The 14762-nt window shown below is 29.8% G+C and overlaps 1 pseudogene; it reads right to left on the bottom strand.

Annotated features, from left to right (window-relative positions):
- Positions 1 to 4738: 4738 nt before the first annotated feature.
- LOC145280434 (5S ribosomal RNA) lies at positions 4739 to 4855 on the bottom strand (annotated as a pseudogene).
- Positions 4856 to 14762: the final 9907 nt, after the last annotated feature.

The raw sequence follows: 14762 nt of genomic DNA, 5'->3' as shown, positions 1-14762 counted from the left end.
CAATAAGTTTGTTGGGGTACATTCCGTGAAAGTACTTGTAAAATAAGCACAGGGATGCAACAACATTGTGGAGCTTGTCAGAAGTATATTATATTGAGTTTCAGTTCTTTCCTGAAAATGCTTATTCCGGCTCAGAAAACTGTTAGAATGGAGACATTTTTTTTCTCTTTAAAAAGTGTGTTTTAACTTCCAATATGCCTAATATTTCTTTTCAGAGTTAGACTATATTAGAGAAATTAATCTCTATATTAATAAGTTTCTGTAACCACTTCCCTGTGTTCTTATTTTCCTTTTGGTGTTTGGAGCTGAATGGAATTTTCATCGGTAGAGTATCTTTCTAAAACCTGTCCATCTCTAGAACACAATACCACGGCATTGTTTCTCATCTTACTACAATATGGTCGTTTTTAAGTACAATGTTAACAGATTTTTGATGAACTGTTCTCTTAGATAATCAAAATTTGTCCAATGCCAACCAACGTCTCCAATTCCTCAAGGTGTTGCCTCACCGTCTACCTGATAAACTTATTAACCTTTATCCTCGAATGCTATTCGAGCCTTGACAAGCAGTGACTCTTTAGTATATAAAAAAGTTGTGCATTTGGCATCAAATAATAAAATCAGAACACACGTTTCCACATGCTAATTAATGACGTTTATTAATTATAATTAATTTATTATTAATTAATAATAAATTACGCATTTCAAATGAAAATCAACATTACAATCTAGACAGCCAAAAATGCCACTCGCATATCTTTTACGCTATTCAATTCTGTCCAGTTTCAACCGTTGTTTCTAGCCTCAAGGTGTTTGTCTCACAGTTCACAAACTCATTGATTTTATCCTTGAGTAGGCTTACGGCCTTAATGAATGATGGCCCATTAATAAAAAATATAATAACCTCAGTTCAACAAGTTTAGTAATAGTTTTAAAATAATTTAATCAATTTAATAACTCAATCGGCAAACGATATCATAATATTTAAATTTAGCTTTGAAAATCATATTTACAAAAATAATTTAATACAAACTTAGGCATAGGTAAACAATAAAAGCAAAGCGGAAATTAAAATGAAGTCTACTAGGCAACCTTGGGTCGGGACAGCTATATATATATATATATATATATATATATATATATATATATATATATATATATATGATTTTCTTAGTTTTTAATTTCTCATCCTAATATTTCCTATTAGACGGCTACACAATAAAGCTTTCAAGAAAAATTTACCAATTTTCTTTCTTTTCAACCCCCCTCCTTCATTTTCATGAAATAAATGTTTCCTCTGAAATTCATCAAACCATTTTGTTGTCCTAGTAATCTGTTCACACACACACACACACACACACACACACATATATATATATATATATATATATATATATATATATATATATGTATATATATATATATATACTAGCAGGACCCGTTAACCTGTGTTACCCAGTGGAAGCATGCCTCCCCCTCGAAGAAAAAGTAAAGTACGGTTGTTGTTGTTGTTGCTCAACCTCCAACCTCCTCATGTTAAGAACAGTTTTCAGAATGGAGACCCCCAACCTCCTCATGTTAAGAACGGCTTTCTGAATGGTCACCTGCAACATCCCCATGTTAAGAACGGCTTTCAGATACACCCCATTTTTGAGTGGAGGTGGCTATCAAAATATTTGGCACAAATTTAACCTTGATAATTGCTGTCAGGATCCTCACACACAAATAATATGAACCAACAAAGAAATTTGGGGGTGGCAGTGTCGGTCGGATATAATTAGATTTGTTCTTCCTCGTGAGTACTAATCTGGCAGCCAGTGATTTAAAGTGCAGAATACAGGTCTTTATATCGTGAAAACTATTTGTATCCGTCAAATATAAATGAGATATTATTAATCAGCATAGTGGAAAACCTGTTACCATTTTATAGAAAGGTGTGTAGATAGATCTAAGGTAAAATGTTATCTAAAAAAAAATTGATTAATTAAAAAAAGAATAATTGGTTTATAATCAAACATGGCCCTTTTGTAAAAAATAAAGTATGGTTGTTGTTGTTGTTGTTGTTGCCCAACCCCCAATCTACCCATGTTAAGAATATGTTAATAGACATTCTCATGTTAATAACGGCATTTGGAATGATCACCCACAACATCCCCATGTTAAGAACAGCTTTCGGAATAGACACCCCATCTTGTGAGTGGGGGGGTATCAAAATATTTGGTCCAAATTTAACCTTGATAATTGCTGTTAGAATCCCCATGCACAAATACTGTGAACAAAAAGAAAGAAAAAGCGTTATTTTAAAGCCAAGTGTCTTTATAATTGGTCTATAATCAAATACCTGCATAACATATTGGGGCGTCGACTTAATTCTAAGTGGTTAATGCCTAAAACGAAAACTAAGCAGTAGTATGCATAAATATTAATGTTATGTTTCTGCGTTTTTTTTTTTTTTTTTTTAGGAGATATTTGCGCAATGTTAATGCGTGCATAGATATGGAAAAGATATAAATAAAATTTAAAAAAAAAGGAAACGCCCAAGAAATGGCATCGTTGTCAGATTAGTACTGAGTTTCAAAATCGAAAAAAGAAAACAACGCTATCTGTAAATGTTATGTTTTTTGTTTCAGGGATTTTTTTTTTGTTAGGGAGTATTTGCGTGGTGATAAAGTGTGTGTAGGTAACTGTGAGAGCGGTTAATATTTTTGTGTTTGGTTTAATGTTTACAAAACGATTGCTTCATCTAGAGAAAACGATCATATTTGTTGAGGCTGTTTTTATAAGAAGGTGTATAATCCGGAATAAGCAATTGTTCAGCTCCCAACCAATTTAGAATTCAGCAGAATTTTAGGAAGAAGAAATTATTATTTTTGATTCAGGAAATGGGAAGATAATTGTATGTCTATGAGCGTATGATCCAGTTATGAAGGATGCCAGGACAATATAGTTATAATGTGTATATTTCTTCCCAGTCTTGATGTGGGGTGGTGTGAGGACTTTAGATTTAGAGGGAAAAATAGGAACTGCTTCGTTTAAAGATGTTACGATTGTGATGATGTTGCTCCTAGGATGAAATGTAGGATTTTATTATAACAACTAAATGTATCTAAAATGTCGTTCTAAAGTTACATAAGATAGTGACTAATATTCTAAGAATAATAAATTTGTATTTGGTATATGTTGTTGCAAACCTACGGTACTTTGGTCCAGAGGGGAATTTCTGCAATCAAAATATTATATAGGATATATATATATATATATATATATATATATATATATATATATATATATATATATTGTATAACTAGCAGGCCACCCAATGTGGCCTGATTGTAAAATATGCTTAAATATAATCTTTTAATTCACACAGATTTTGTATTCATTATTATAGAGCCAATACTCTATTTATTATTACATTGTACCCAATATATGGTAGTGATTTCAAAAGTTTTAAACAATTTGACTTCGGTGCCATCAGCTTGAATCAAAACCAAAAGCAAAACATATAGCTCTGCAGTCTTATTCGATAGCATCAGTACTATGTCCTAATATTTATAAAAACTGGAAAAATAACTTTGTAAAAGATATCAATGTATATTTGCGCATGTGTACATAAACATTTTTAAGTTGACTTACACCTGCCAAGTTCTGTTGTTTTTTCATTTTGACTCGTTAGTTATTTTTACCAGCGAAAAACCAAATCAAATTTGTTCCGCAGGCCCAAATCAACTATATATCAAGTTTCAAGTCTGTAGAACGAAAATTGAGAAAGGAGTTTAGTAGAGATCGTTCCTCAGACAGACAATGTTACTTTTGTATGTACGAGATGGTTGTATTGCTGTGTTTTCTTAGATGTTGATCCAATTGAACTCTAGTGTTCATTAAATAGTGCTCAATAACAAAGACAGCTGTATTATTGCATAATTTTCTTTATTTATACAAACATTATTAGCTACATATGTGCATACATGTTCCAGCTGTGATTTTTTTCAAAATCCAGCCTCATCAGACAACTTGTCTCAACTGGAGTCAAATACAAATGCTCCCCCGCCCCCCCCCCTTTCTAATGCTAAACCAAAACAGTATAGGATTTCTTCTTCTGTTTCTACTTCCTAGAGTTTGAAAAAAAGGGTTTGCAATAAGTTGAGATTAGTTAGGTGATAATTTGCTGGTTAAATGAATTAAATTAAATGAAACAGTACTTTGTGATGGTAAGTCATAAAATGCTGAAGAAAAAAATCGACATAAACATTTTTTTTTTTCATTTTAAGATGAATCACAGTAAAGTGCTGTTTCATTTGATGCCATAACCAGCAAATTCTTAGCTCGGCTAATAATTTGCTCATATTTTTCTTCCTCTAAAGAGAAAAATAGCATTCTTTGAGACTCCGCGGAATAAGGATTTCTTGAAAATTGTTTTTGGAGTATCCTGACAAACTATAAATTTCCTTGTAAACTTTAATTTAAAATCTTGATTTCTTTCTTTCATTATATATATATATATATATATATATATATATATATATATATATATATATATATATAAATAAAGTCCTCCTTCAGTCTTTAACAGACTATGGATACCCACCGTTGGGGTGCCTGTGTGTGAAAAATTTTTGTGGCAGAAGGTGCGCAATCTCTAACCACACCTCTCCTGAGTCGACATTGTTTAAATACCAGTGGCAAGTGAAGTGTATGTACAGGACGACTGGAAACAAATGCTGAGATAAGCGGAGAGCACATATAGCGCCGAGAATTCCCAAATGGTCACCCATCTGGTACTAACCAGGCTCAACGGTGCTTAACTTCGGTGATCTGACGAGAACCAGTGTGTCAACACGATTATGCCGTATATATATATATATATATATATATATATATATATATATATATATATATATATGTATATATGTATATATATATATATATATATGTATATATATATATATATATATGTATATATATATATATATATATATATATATATATATATATATATGTATATATGTATATATATATATATATATATGTATATATATATATATATATATGTATATATATATATATATGTATATATATATATATATATATATATATATATATGTATATATATATATATATGTATATATATATATATGTATATATATATATGTATATATATATATATGTATATATATATATATATATATATTCGTGATAGGATGATACCAATATTTCCTCCAATTCTGATACAATTGCCGATTTAGTCTTAATTTTCCGATTCCGATGCAATTACAAATTCTAATTCTTTATAAATCTCTAAAAATCTCTTAATATTTAACATTAAAGTTGTTATTTTATCCCGATTACAAAAACACATTAAATATGCATATATTTTCTCAAACGTAAAATCATATATGCTGGGAGGGGGGGATCTACAGATTTAAGTTTTACCGATAGTTTAAAATCAATAAATGTTTATTATTTTATTATCACTACCAACATTGGATAATATTTTGTTTTAAACAAAATCAAATAAAAACAAATAATCGTTTTTGGCATCAGAAAATAGGTACAAATTTTTCCGATTCCGATACCCCAAATGTTACGATTTTTCCGATTCCGATTAATCGTCTCATCACTAATCACTAATATATATTATAATAAATCTGTATTCCTGTTTGTTTCTTGGTTTGTTCATAATGATGTCATAGCATATATTTTATATGTTATGACGTCACATATGACATGTATGAGGGGCAGCCAGCTAGTATATATATATATATATATATATATATATATATAGTTTATTATTAGTATGTATATATATATACTACTAATAAACTATATATATATATATATATATATATATACTACTAATAAACTATATTTATATATATATATATATATACACACTACTAATAAACTATATATATATATATATATATACTACTAATAAACTATATATATATATATATATATATATATATATATATATACTATTAATAAACTATATATATATATATATATATATATATATATATACTATTAATAAACTATATATATATATATATATACTAATAAACTATATATATATATATATATATATACTAATAAACTATATATATATATATACTAATAAACTATATATATATATATACTAATAAACTATATATATATATATACTAATAAACTATATATATATATATACTAATAAACTATATATATATACTACTAATAAACTATATATATACTACTAATAAACTATATATATATATACTACTAATAAACTATATATATATATATATATATATATATATATATATATATATATATATATATATATATATATATATATATATAGCAAAACTTGTAATTAGCAAAAACCTGAAGAAGGTGCTCAATAGTATTGTGGAGCAAATATATATTTTTTATTTTCTCATCTTCAAAATAATTTTATTTAACAATCAGTTGGTATGGAAACCTGTGATTATAAGATTTACAAAATATTACTGGCAGTAATATTCTCTAAGTATTTCCCTATATAAATAAGAATTGCTCGATATGCAAGAGAGAGCAAAATATTTACTGTAGTGTTTAAATGAATTAAAAAAAAACTTTTTGAAATGAAATGTTTGAGTTTCATATCAAAGAATTTTTATTATTCTAAGCAAGACAAAGAATACTTTAGAAATTTAATCTCCTTAACCTATAGGGTTTCGATGTCTAACATCTCATCAGAGGAGAAAATATTAGCAAATATTTATAAAAGTATGTACCCTATGTCAGTGAGACATGGAAAATCAAAGTCAAAATAAATGATTAATCAGAAGTCATATAGCAAGAGAATTTGAAGAAAACAATATGAAAATTGTAGATCCAAATTGCGTGGTAAAATCCATGGTGAACATTCTTTAAATCAGTCAGGTAAAGATCCGAGCTATATATTGGGTAATCCGCACAGCTGAGTAGATATCCGGGTCGGGCATGTTCCTGTATAAATTAATAAATACCCAATATATATATATATATATATATATATATATATATATATATATATATATATATAAAGTTGGTTCGTTCTAAAAGAATAAAACCATATTTCTACGTTACCAATTTATTTGAAATTTTCAGACAACCCATTTTTAGAGTCGAGGTATGTTTTTATGTTATTAAAATAAATTTACCTAATTAAAATTAAAATATTAAATAAAATAAATATATTTTTTTAACCGTTTCTGCGAATCTGTTCTGTTGATAAAACTGAACTTCCGGTTCGATTCATTTCACAGCCACGAATCGACGAAAGGTTTCATTTTCTGTTAACTCGATAAGTAAAAAAAAAAAAAAAAAAAAAAAAACATATTTCATTTGTTTATCTTCCAAATTTTTTAATTTACACATCTTTTCTTTATTATATAAGGCCAAAAAAAAAAAGTTTGTTGCTTGCTTTTGAGTTTTTTTTTTGTTTTTCTATATAAGATTACTCATGCAGACAGTGATCCGTGCTGAAATAATGTTATTATTTAAAAATTCATTCTTAACATGGGGAGGTAAGGATGTTTTGTACCTATTCTGTACTTTAACCTTACAATTGAATAAATAAAAAAAAAACATATCGTAAAACGTTATTTAAACGTGGAAATATGATTTAAAAAGTAGCGCGGATCGCTCTCTGCATTAGCACCATTTTTATTTATTGCGGACTATTATTCTCATCTTTATTAGTTGTTGTTTCACGAATTTTCGGCTAACTATTCCTCTGGCCTTCATGAAAAGAAGTCCTTTTATAAATGTTCAGTAACTTTTTCCTTTTATTATTCTTAAAGAGTAAAACTTTTCTTATTCATGAAAGGAGTTAAGCCTACGTAAATAAATAAATGTTTGTACACGTGACAAATTATCAATAAATGGTTTAGTTACTTTTTTTAAAAAATGTTTGTAAAAGTGCGAAAGGCGACGTTGTTGTACAACCATTACTCCCATGCTTAATTTCTATACTTATAGGTTTTTGGAATTTTTTTTCACTGGATTATTATTGATTGGACACTAATTAAACAGATTATTAAAAAAAAAATGTAAAAAAGAAATCATTATTTCGACATTTGAAAGTGGTGCTCACTTTTTAGTTACAACGTTCTGATAAATCAGTCACCCATTTTGTAAGCAATAAAAACGCGGTATATCAAAACCATAGAAAGTAAAAATGATGAGTCTCTACCGCATTTGTAAGTCAGAAATATATTTGTTTCTCAAAGAAAAAAAAATAGAGAGAACAGGACTTTTTTTATTGTTTTCATGAAAATAAAGTTTCGAGATTTTTAATTATTTTTTTTTTTTACTTATTTAGTCAGTTTGTGGGGTTTTTTTTAAAATTGTTTTTGTAAAAGGTGGGTTTTTTTTCAAAACTTTTGTTTTGTTTCTTTTTAATTTTTTAAAAGTATTATAAATTTCACTAACATGCTGGAGAAATGTTTAATAATTTGGTATTTTTTTAGATTAGGTCCACCTCCACAATTTTCCTTTCAATGACGACATTTATAGGTTTCCGAGTATGCTGAACACGCAAATTGCATTGAAATTTTCCGGAAATAAATAGTTGTATTATGTATTGTATTCTTCGGCGGCCATCTTTTTACGTGCACACGCGCCATAAACAAACACACACACGTAAAAAAGATGGCCGCCAAAGATTACAATGCATAATACAACTTTTTATATCTTGATAACTACTTATTTCTGCAAAATTTCGATGCGATTTTCGTATTCAGCATAGTCGAAAACCATTTCAAGTCGTCATTTAAAAAAAAATTGAGGAGGTGGACCTAATCTAAAAATTTACCAATAATTTTTCATCCCGTACGCCTCCCGATACATTGCTTCGTCAACATGCGACCATTTTATATCTCCCGAAGACACTTCCGTATTTAGAAAAAAAATAAATAAATAAATAAAAAGTGACCGATTTACCAGAACGTGGTAACTAAAAAGTGAGTACCCCTTTCAAATGTTGAAATGTTTTTTTTTTTTTTCAATTGTTTTACATAATCTGGTTAGTGTTCAATCAATAATAATCCAGTGAAAAAATTTCAAAAAACCTATCAGTATAGAAACTCCACCACGTAAGTAAATAAATAAAAAATGTTACGTGCGCATGCGTTAGCCTTGACTAAGGGGTACTAAGGGAACGACCATTAAATAATACTGCGGGTCGCCATGGAACTCAACGCTCAAGGAGTACAAAAATAGTTTTCATGATCTGAAGAAATTTTTTTTTCCAAAAAGTGGGTGATCACTTTTCCATCTAAATTTAACTTAAAATGAGCACCCACTTTCTGGCCACCTGAGGAAGGGGCATTTATTTTCGTGTTTATTGGCTTAAAGGTTTTTTTGACAAGGCAGTTTGGTACGCGAATGCATATTTAACAGTTTCCGTTTATGCTCACGCATAGCATAAACAAAGGCTACGTCTGTGAAATGGAAAATAGTCCCAGAGTTCAGGGGTTAATACCATGCAAAAGAAATAAAACAAAAAGACTTTTTAGCCAAGAAACACACAGAAAGAAAAAAAAAATAGCATCCATTTTTTTTTCTATCGAATTCATTTGCTGTTTTTATTGAAAACTATTTTCCCCCGGATTTTTGATATAATTTTCCATTAAGGGCTGTGCGTCTCACGTTCGTAAATAACAAAAAATTTTTTGTAGATTTTGATGTGCTAAAAACGAATCTGCAAACCGTTTCCGTCGCAAAAAAATAGTTTTTATGATATGAAGAAATTACTTTTTCGAAAAAGTGGCGATCACTTTTCCATGTAAATTTAACTTAAAATGAGCGCCCACTTTCTAGCCACCTGAGAGAGGGGGGATTTTTTCCCATGTTTATTGGCTAAACAGCTTTTGTTTATGCTTACGCATAGCGTAAACGAAGGCTACGGCTGTTAAATGGAAAATAGTCCCAGAGTTCAGGGGTTATTACCATGCAAAAGAAATCAAACAAAAAACTTTTTAGCCAAGAAACAGAAAAATGCCCCTCTCTCAGGTGGCCAGAAAGTGGGTGCTCATTCTAAGTTAAATTTACATTGAAAAGTGATCACCCACTTTTCGAAAAAGTAATTTCATGAATGTCATGAAAACTTTTTTTTTGCTACGTAAACGGTTTGCAGATTCGTTTTTAGCACACCGAAATCTACAATAAAATATTTCGTTATATATGAACGTGAAACGGGCCTTAAAGTAAAATAATACCGGATTTTTTTGAGCAGATTTGCCGTTTAGTTGTACAAATATCCTCAAACCAGGTAATCACTAAAAGGGATTTTTAAAAGTCGTCACCTGTATCGAGCAAAAGTTTAAAACCACCGATTATATGCCAGCCTACATCATGGTAACATATATTGAGTGAGTTCCTAACAGTATTTTGTATAGTTTTTTAGTTTAAACTCATTTTCCCAAAATTTCCCCAAACTTAACGTGTTCGATACAGTCTGCCGCCATTTGTATTTTTCAGATATACCGATAAACATTGAATGTTTTTTAACCGATTATTCATTACATAAAAACACTAAAATCTTATCCAGTTAGGTAGAACACTTACTTTTCTTGCCTTTGATAACATTTATTTGTTATATATTTATTTTTTGACAACTTCTTTGTATCTGTGTTTAGTAATATAAACCCTTTTCATTTAATGTAACGTTTAGTTGACTCGAAAAACAGTGTTTATTGGTGTATTTGAAAGCTACAAATGGTGGTGGACACTGTTGATTACTTTCAGTTAGAGAAAGTGAGTTAAAACTAAAAAAAAACTATACAAAATACTGTCAGAAACCTACCGATTATGCCAGCCTATGTCATGGTAACATATGTTCGGTGAGTTTCAGACACTGTTTTGTATAGTTTTTAGTTTTCAACTTACTTTCCCAAACTTAACGTATTCAACAGAATTCGCGACCATTTCTGTTTTTTGAGCCAATTAAACATTTTACATTACATAAAAACACTAAACAATTATCCAATTAGGTAGAAACGTAACTTACCTTACCTTTGCTTTCATTTATTTGTTTTTGGACGACTTTTTCGAATCTGTGTATAGTAACCCCCCTCCCCCACCATCAACCAAATATTAATTACTAACTCGCATTTTTTAAAACAACAACAACAAAAAAAGCATTTAGCGTTTCAACATTTTTGCTACGTTCGGCTTCATCCACTGATTGTTGGTCAAGTCCAAAACATGAATGATTGACAGAAACTCTCGAGTATCCAGATCAAATTCTGCAAGAGTACCATTTTTTTCAGTTTCGCCTTCTTTTTCACTTTTTGCAGTGGATTGCTGTACTAATATAAGAAACATGCATTTTCTCTTTTATTAAATTTTTCCATTACACCAAATTGAGCCACTGCAACGCGTGGCAGGGTACAGCTAGTATATATATATATATATATATATATATATATATATATATATATATAGAGAGAGAGAGAGAGAGAGAGAGAAATATATATGTATATACATATGTGTGTGTATGTATATATATGTGTGTGTGTATATATATATATATATATGCATATATATATACGGATATATATATGCATATATATACATCGTATAGATATATATGTATGTATATATATATATATATATATATATAAATGTGTATATATATATATATATATATATATATATATATATATATATATATATATATATATATATATATATTAGTTTATGAGGAATAAACATAGGGTGTTCAGTTACGTTTGTAATAAGGTAATGTATTTATTGTGGATAATAATATACAGTGAAAATTCGATTAGACATTGAGTGATGTAGACGCTATCAGAAAGTACGGGAAATTCTATCTGTTCAACCATGACTTAATTTTCTGCGCTATTTTTAGTCAGAATTTTGTGCAACTCTTTATAAAAATGAATATCCATTGGTCGGTACTGCATGTATTGACTCTCCACAAAACCTGAGGATATGGAAGTGGGGTTGGGCCTATTCATCGGAACAAGAGATAATGATAGAATGTGCTGATAAAGTTAACAGTGAAATTAAAATAGAATGAAGTCAAAATTATAATATGGTTAAATTTAAATAAATAAAAGATGATTTGCTTTTTTTTTTTTAATTTTAGGGAAAGAATATGGCGAAATCAATGCAAAACGTGACTTACACAAGCGACGGCGCGTCTGTTTATCATGTCGGGTGACAGAATCAAGGAAGGAAAGAAAAAAAAAAACTTTCATCTAAATACGGCTTATTAATATACATATGAAATTAATTTGCATATGTGGAGAGCGACGGCTGTAAAAAGGACGATTGGGAAAGCATAGAACAGTCTTCTTTTTTTTTTTTTTTGGACGGCAAAGATTACAGTTGAAGTCAGGAGTTGACAAGAAGAAAGGAGTTCGGGCGAATATTTCTTCCTATTATTTAAAAAAAAATCTTAGTTTCATTCATAAAGACATAAACATTAGTAGGTTTATAATCAAGTGGAAACTATTTCCATCCTCACACAATTTGAATGTGTGTCTACGGCCACTTTAAACATGGATATGGAAGTCATCGTCACGACATTCTTTGGCAAGTTATTCCACAGAGCAGAAACCTGAACAGGGAATGCTGCCTTTCTGTTATTAACATGAAAGCGACCGTGGCCCATCTTTTTTCATGTGTATATGGACACCGTCATTTAGTGCAAAAAAAAAAAAACTCACCGAAAGGTAAATTTCCCATTGCAGATGTAGGCCAACACCAAGTCAAGGATTTGTTTTTAAAGAAAATTTTAATTTTTTATATTTCTATACATGAAATCTTTATGAAATAATATATAAAATATATTAGCACAAGAAGTGTTGATACTGTGATAATTTTATGAAATGCGGTGTTTCTGTATGGTTTTAAGCTTGGTGGCTTCTGTTGGGTCAGTATGTTGTATTAGCTATGGAATTCGTGTATGAGTGTGACACTTGTGACGTAAAGAAAATAGTTTGTTTTTTTTTATATAAAAGAAGCATTTCTATGAAGTATATTAAAATGAAAAATCACGGACGGATCACTCAAACATGAAAAAAAATCTCCCTATTCGTGTAAAGTTACTTATTTTTCGGAATAATCGCTCAAAAATCGAAAATTAAACATGATTTTCCTACGAATCGAACGCTGACGAAAGTCATTTAGCAGCAAAAGCGCATATGAACCTACTGATGACAAATATAAGAATGAAAAACCCATATTGCAATCCTTCAACCAAGTTATAGAAACTTAAAATCTAAAAAAAATTATTAATAAAACCTGAAGCAAAAAAATACAACCTAAATAAATAAAATAAAATAAAACTAATATCGAAACAAATGAGTAAATGTGTCAACAAATTCACCGTTCTTACACAACTATTTTGTATCTAGAAATGTAAACAAAAAATAAAAAAGTAGGAAGGAAGGAAAGAAAAGGGACGGATAATGAGTAGTAGTAACAGTAGTAGTAGTAGTAGTAGTAGTAGTCTTGGCTTTACTACAATTGTTCTTATGTTTGTAAACAGGTTAAAGTTGTTTAGCTGTAAGAAAATAGCGACAGTACAGTTGTAATAAAGAATAGTTGCAAAACACCCCCACTCTTTCCATGTTAAATAATAATTTTGAAATAAAAGCGTTAATATTTCAGTGCGCAGGTGAAAATCTGCAAAAGAAGTGATTTGTGTTTATTTGTTTACGTTGTTATGGGTTAATGTTTATGCACGCATGCGCAACCGGATGTCATAAACCGGAAAGTGGTTTACATCACTCGTTACAAAGTCATTTGAGTTTTATAATTATATAGATATGTATATATATGTGCATATATTAGTTCTCGCACGAAAGAGCAGGACACATTTTTAAATAATAATAATAGAATAACAAAGACTTTCGCTGGTGAGGACTACTATTGACTGTAACTAGTTATACAGTCTTTTTGACATTTTCATCTCTATTTTTCTCGTTATGTACTGAATATTTGTTCATGAAACCTATATGAAATATGTTCCTTATTAAATTTTAAAGATTTTCTATTCTGAAAGAAGTTTTTTAAAATTTATCTAAAAAAGTTATTTTAAAGTTTTTGTTAAAAAAAATTCAGATTTTCTCATTATTCAGAACTATATTACAAAGAGGGGTTTGCAAAAAATGAGTGTTCTTTTTCTTTACACAGGCATCACCACATTATCAAGGCCAAGAGGCCACTCGAGGATAAGCGTTAAAGAGTGTACAGTAGAAATTGGACAATATAGTAATCAATTCGGTAAATTTCATTACTTATATGGAATGGCTCATCAAGAACTTGTTTATGTTAGACTTGAAGACAACCATATTGTAGTCAGCCGGAAAGCAGGAAAATGGAACACAATTCCACAGGCGTGCAGTTCTAAGAAAGAATCTTTGTTCATGGAATCTACGTTTAGGTTTAGGCACAGATAACGAGTGGGGGGGGAATTATTGATAGTGTTTTCAGCTAGACGAGTGTTTCTTGTGAAAGTTTGGCGAGGGCGGACCATAGACTGAAGCTCAGTCGAACACTTTCCATGAAAATAACGATACATCAGAGACAAACTCGCAACATCTCTTCTATGAGATAGAGGTTGCAGGGAAGAGAAAAGGATATCTCCTACGAGGCTACGAAGTCTATTTTGAACTTTATCAAGGCAGGACAAGTCCTTTCTAGCAGCTCCTGCCCAGATGTGGCAACAGTATTTCATCCTTGGACGTACCTTATATAGATAGAGAATTGCATCAGCAGTG

Source organism: Euprymna scolopes, chromosome 7 (genome assembly GCF_053919585.1).
Source record: "Euprymna scolopes isolate OS-2025 chromosome 7, ASM5391958v1, whole genome shotgun sequence".
In the NCBI taxonomy this organism is placed as follows: Eukaryota; Metazoa; Mollusca; class Cephalopoda; order Sepiida; family Sepiolidae; genus Euprymna; species Euprymna scolopes.
This window is presented reverse-complemented; position numbering and strand designations above follow the sequence as displayed.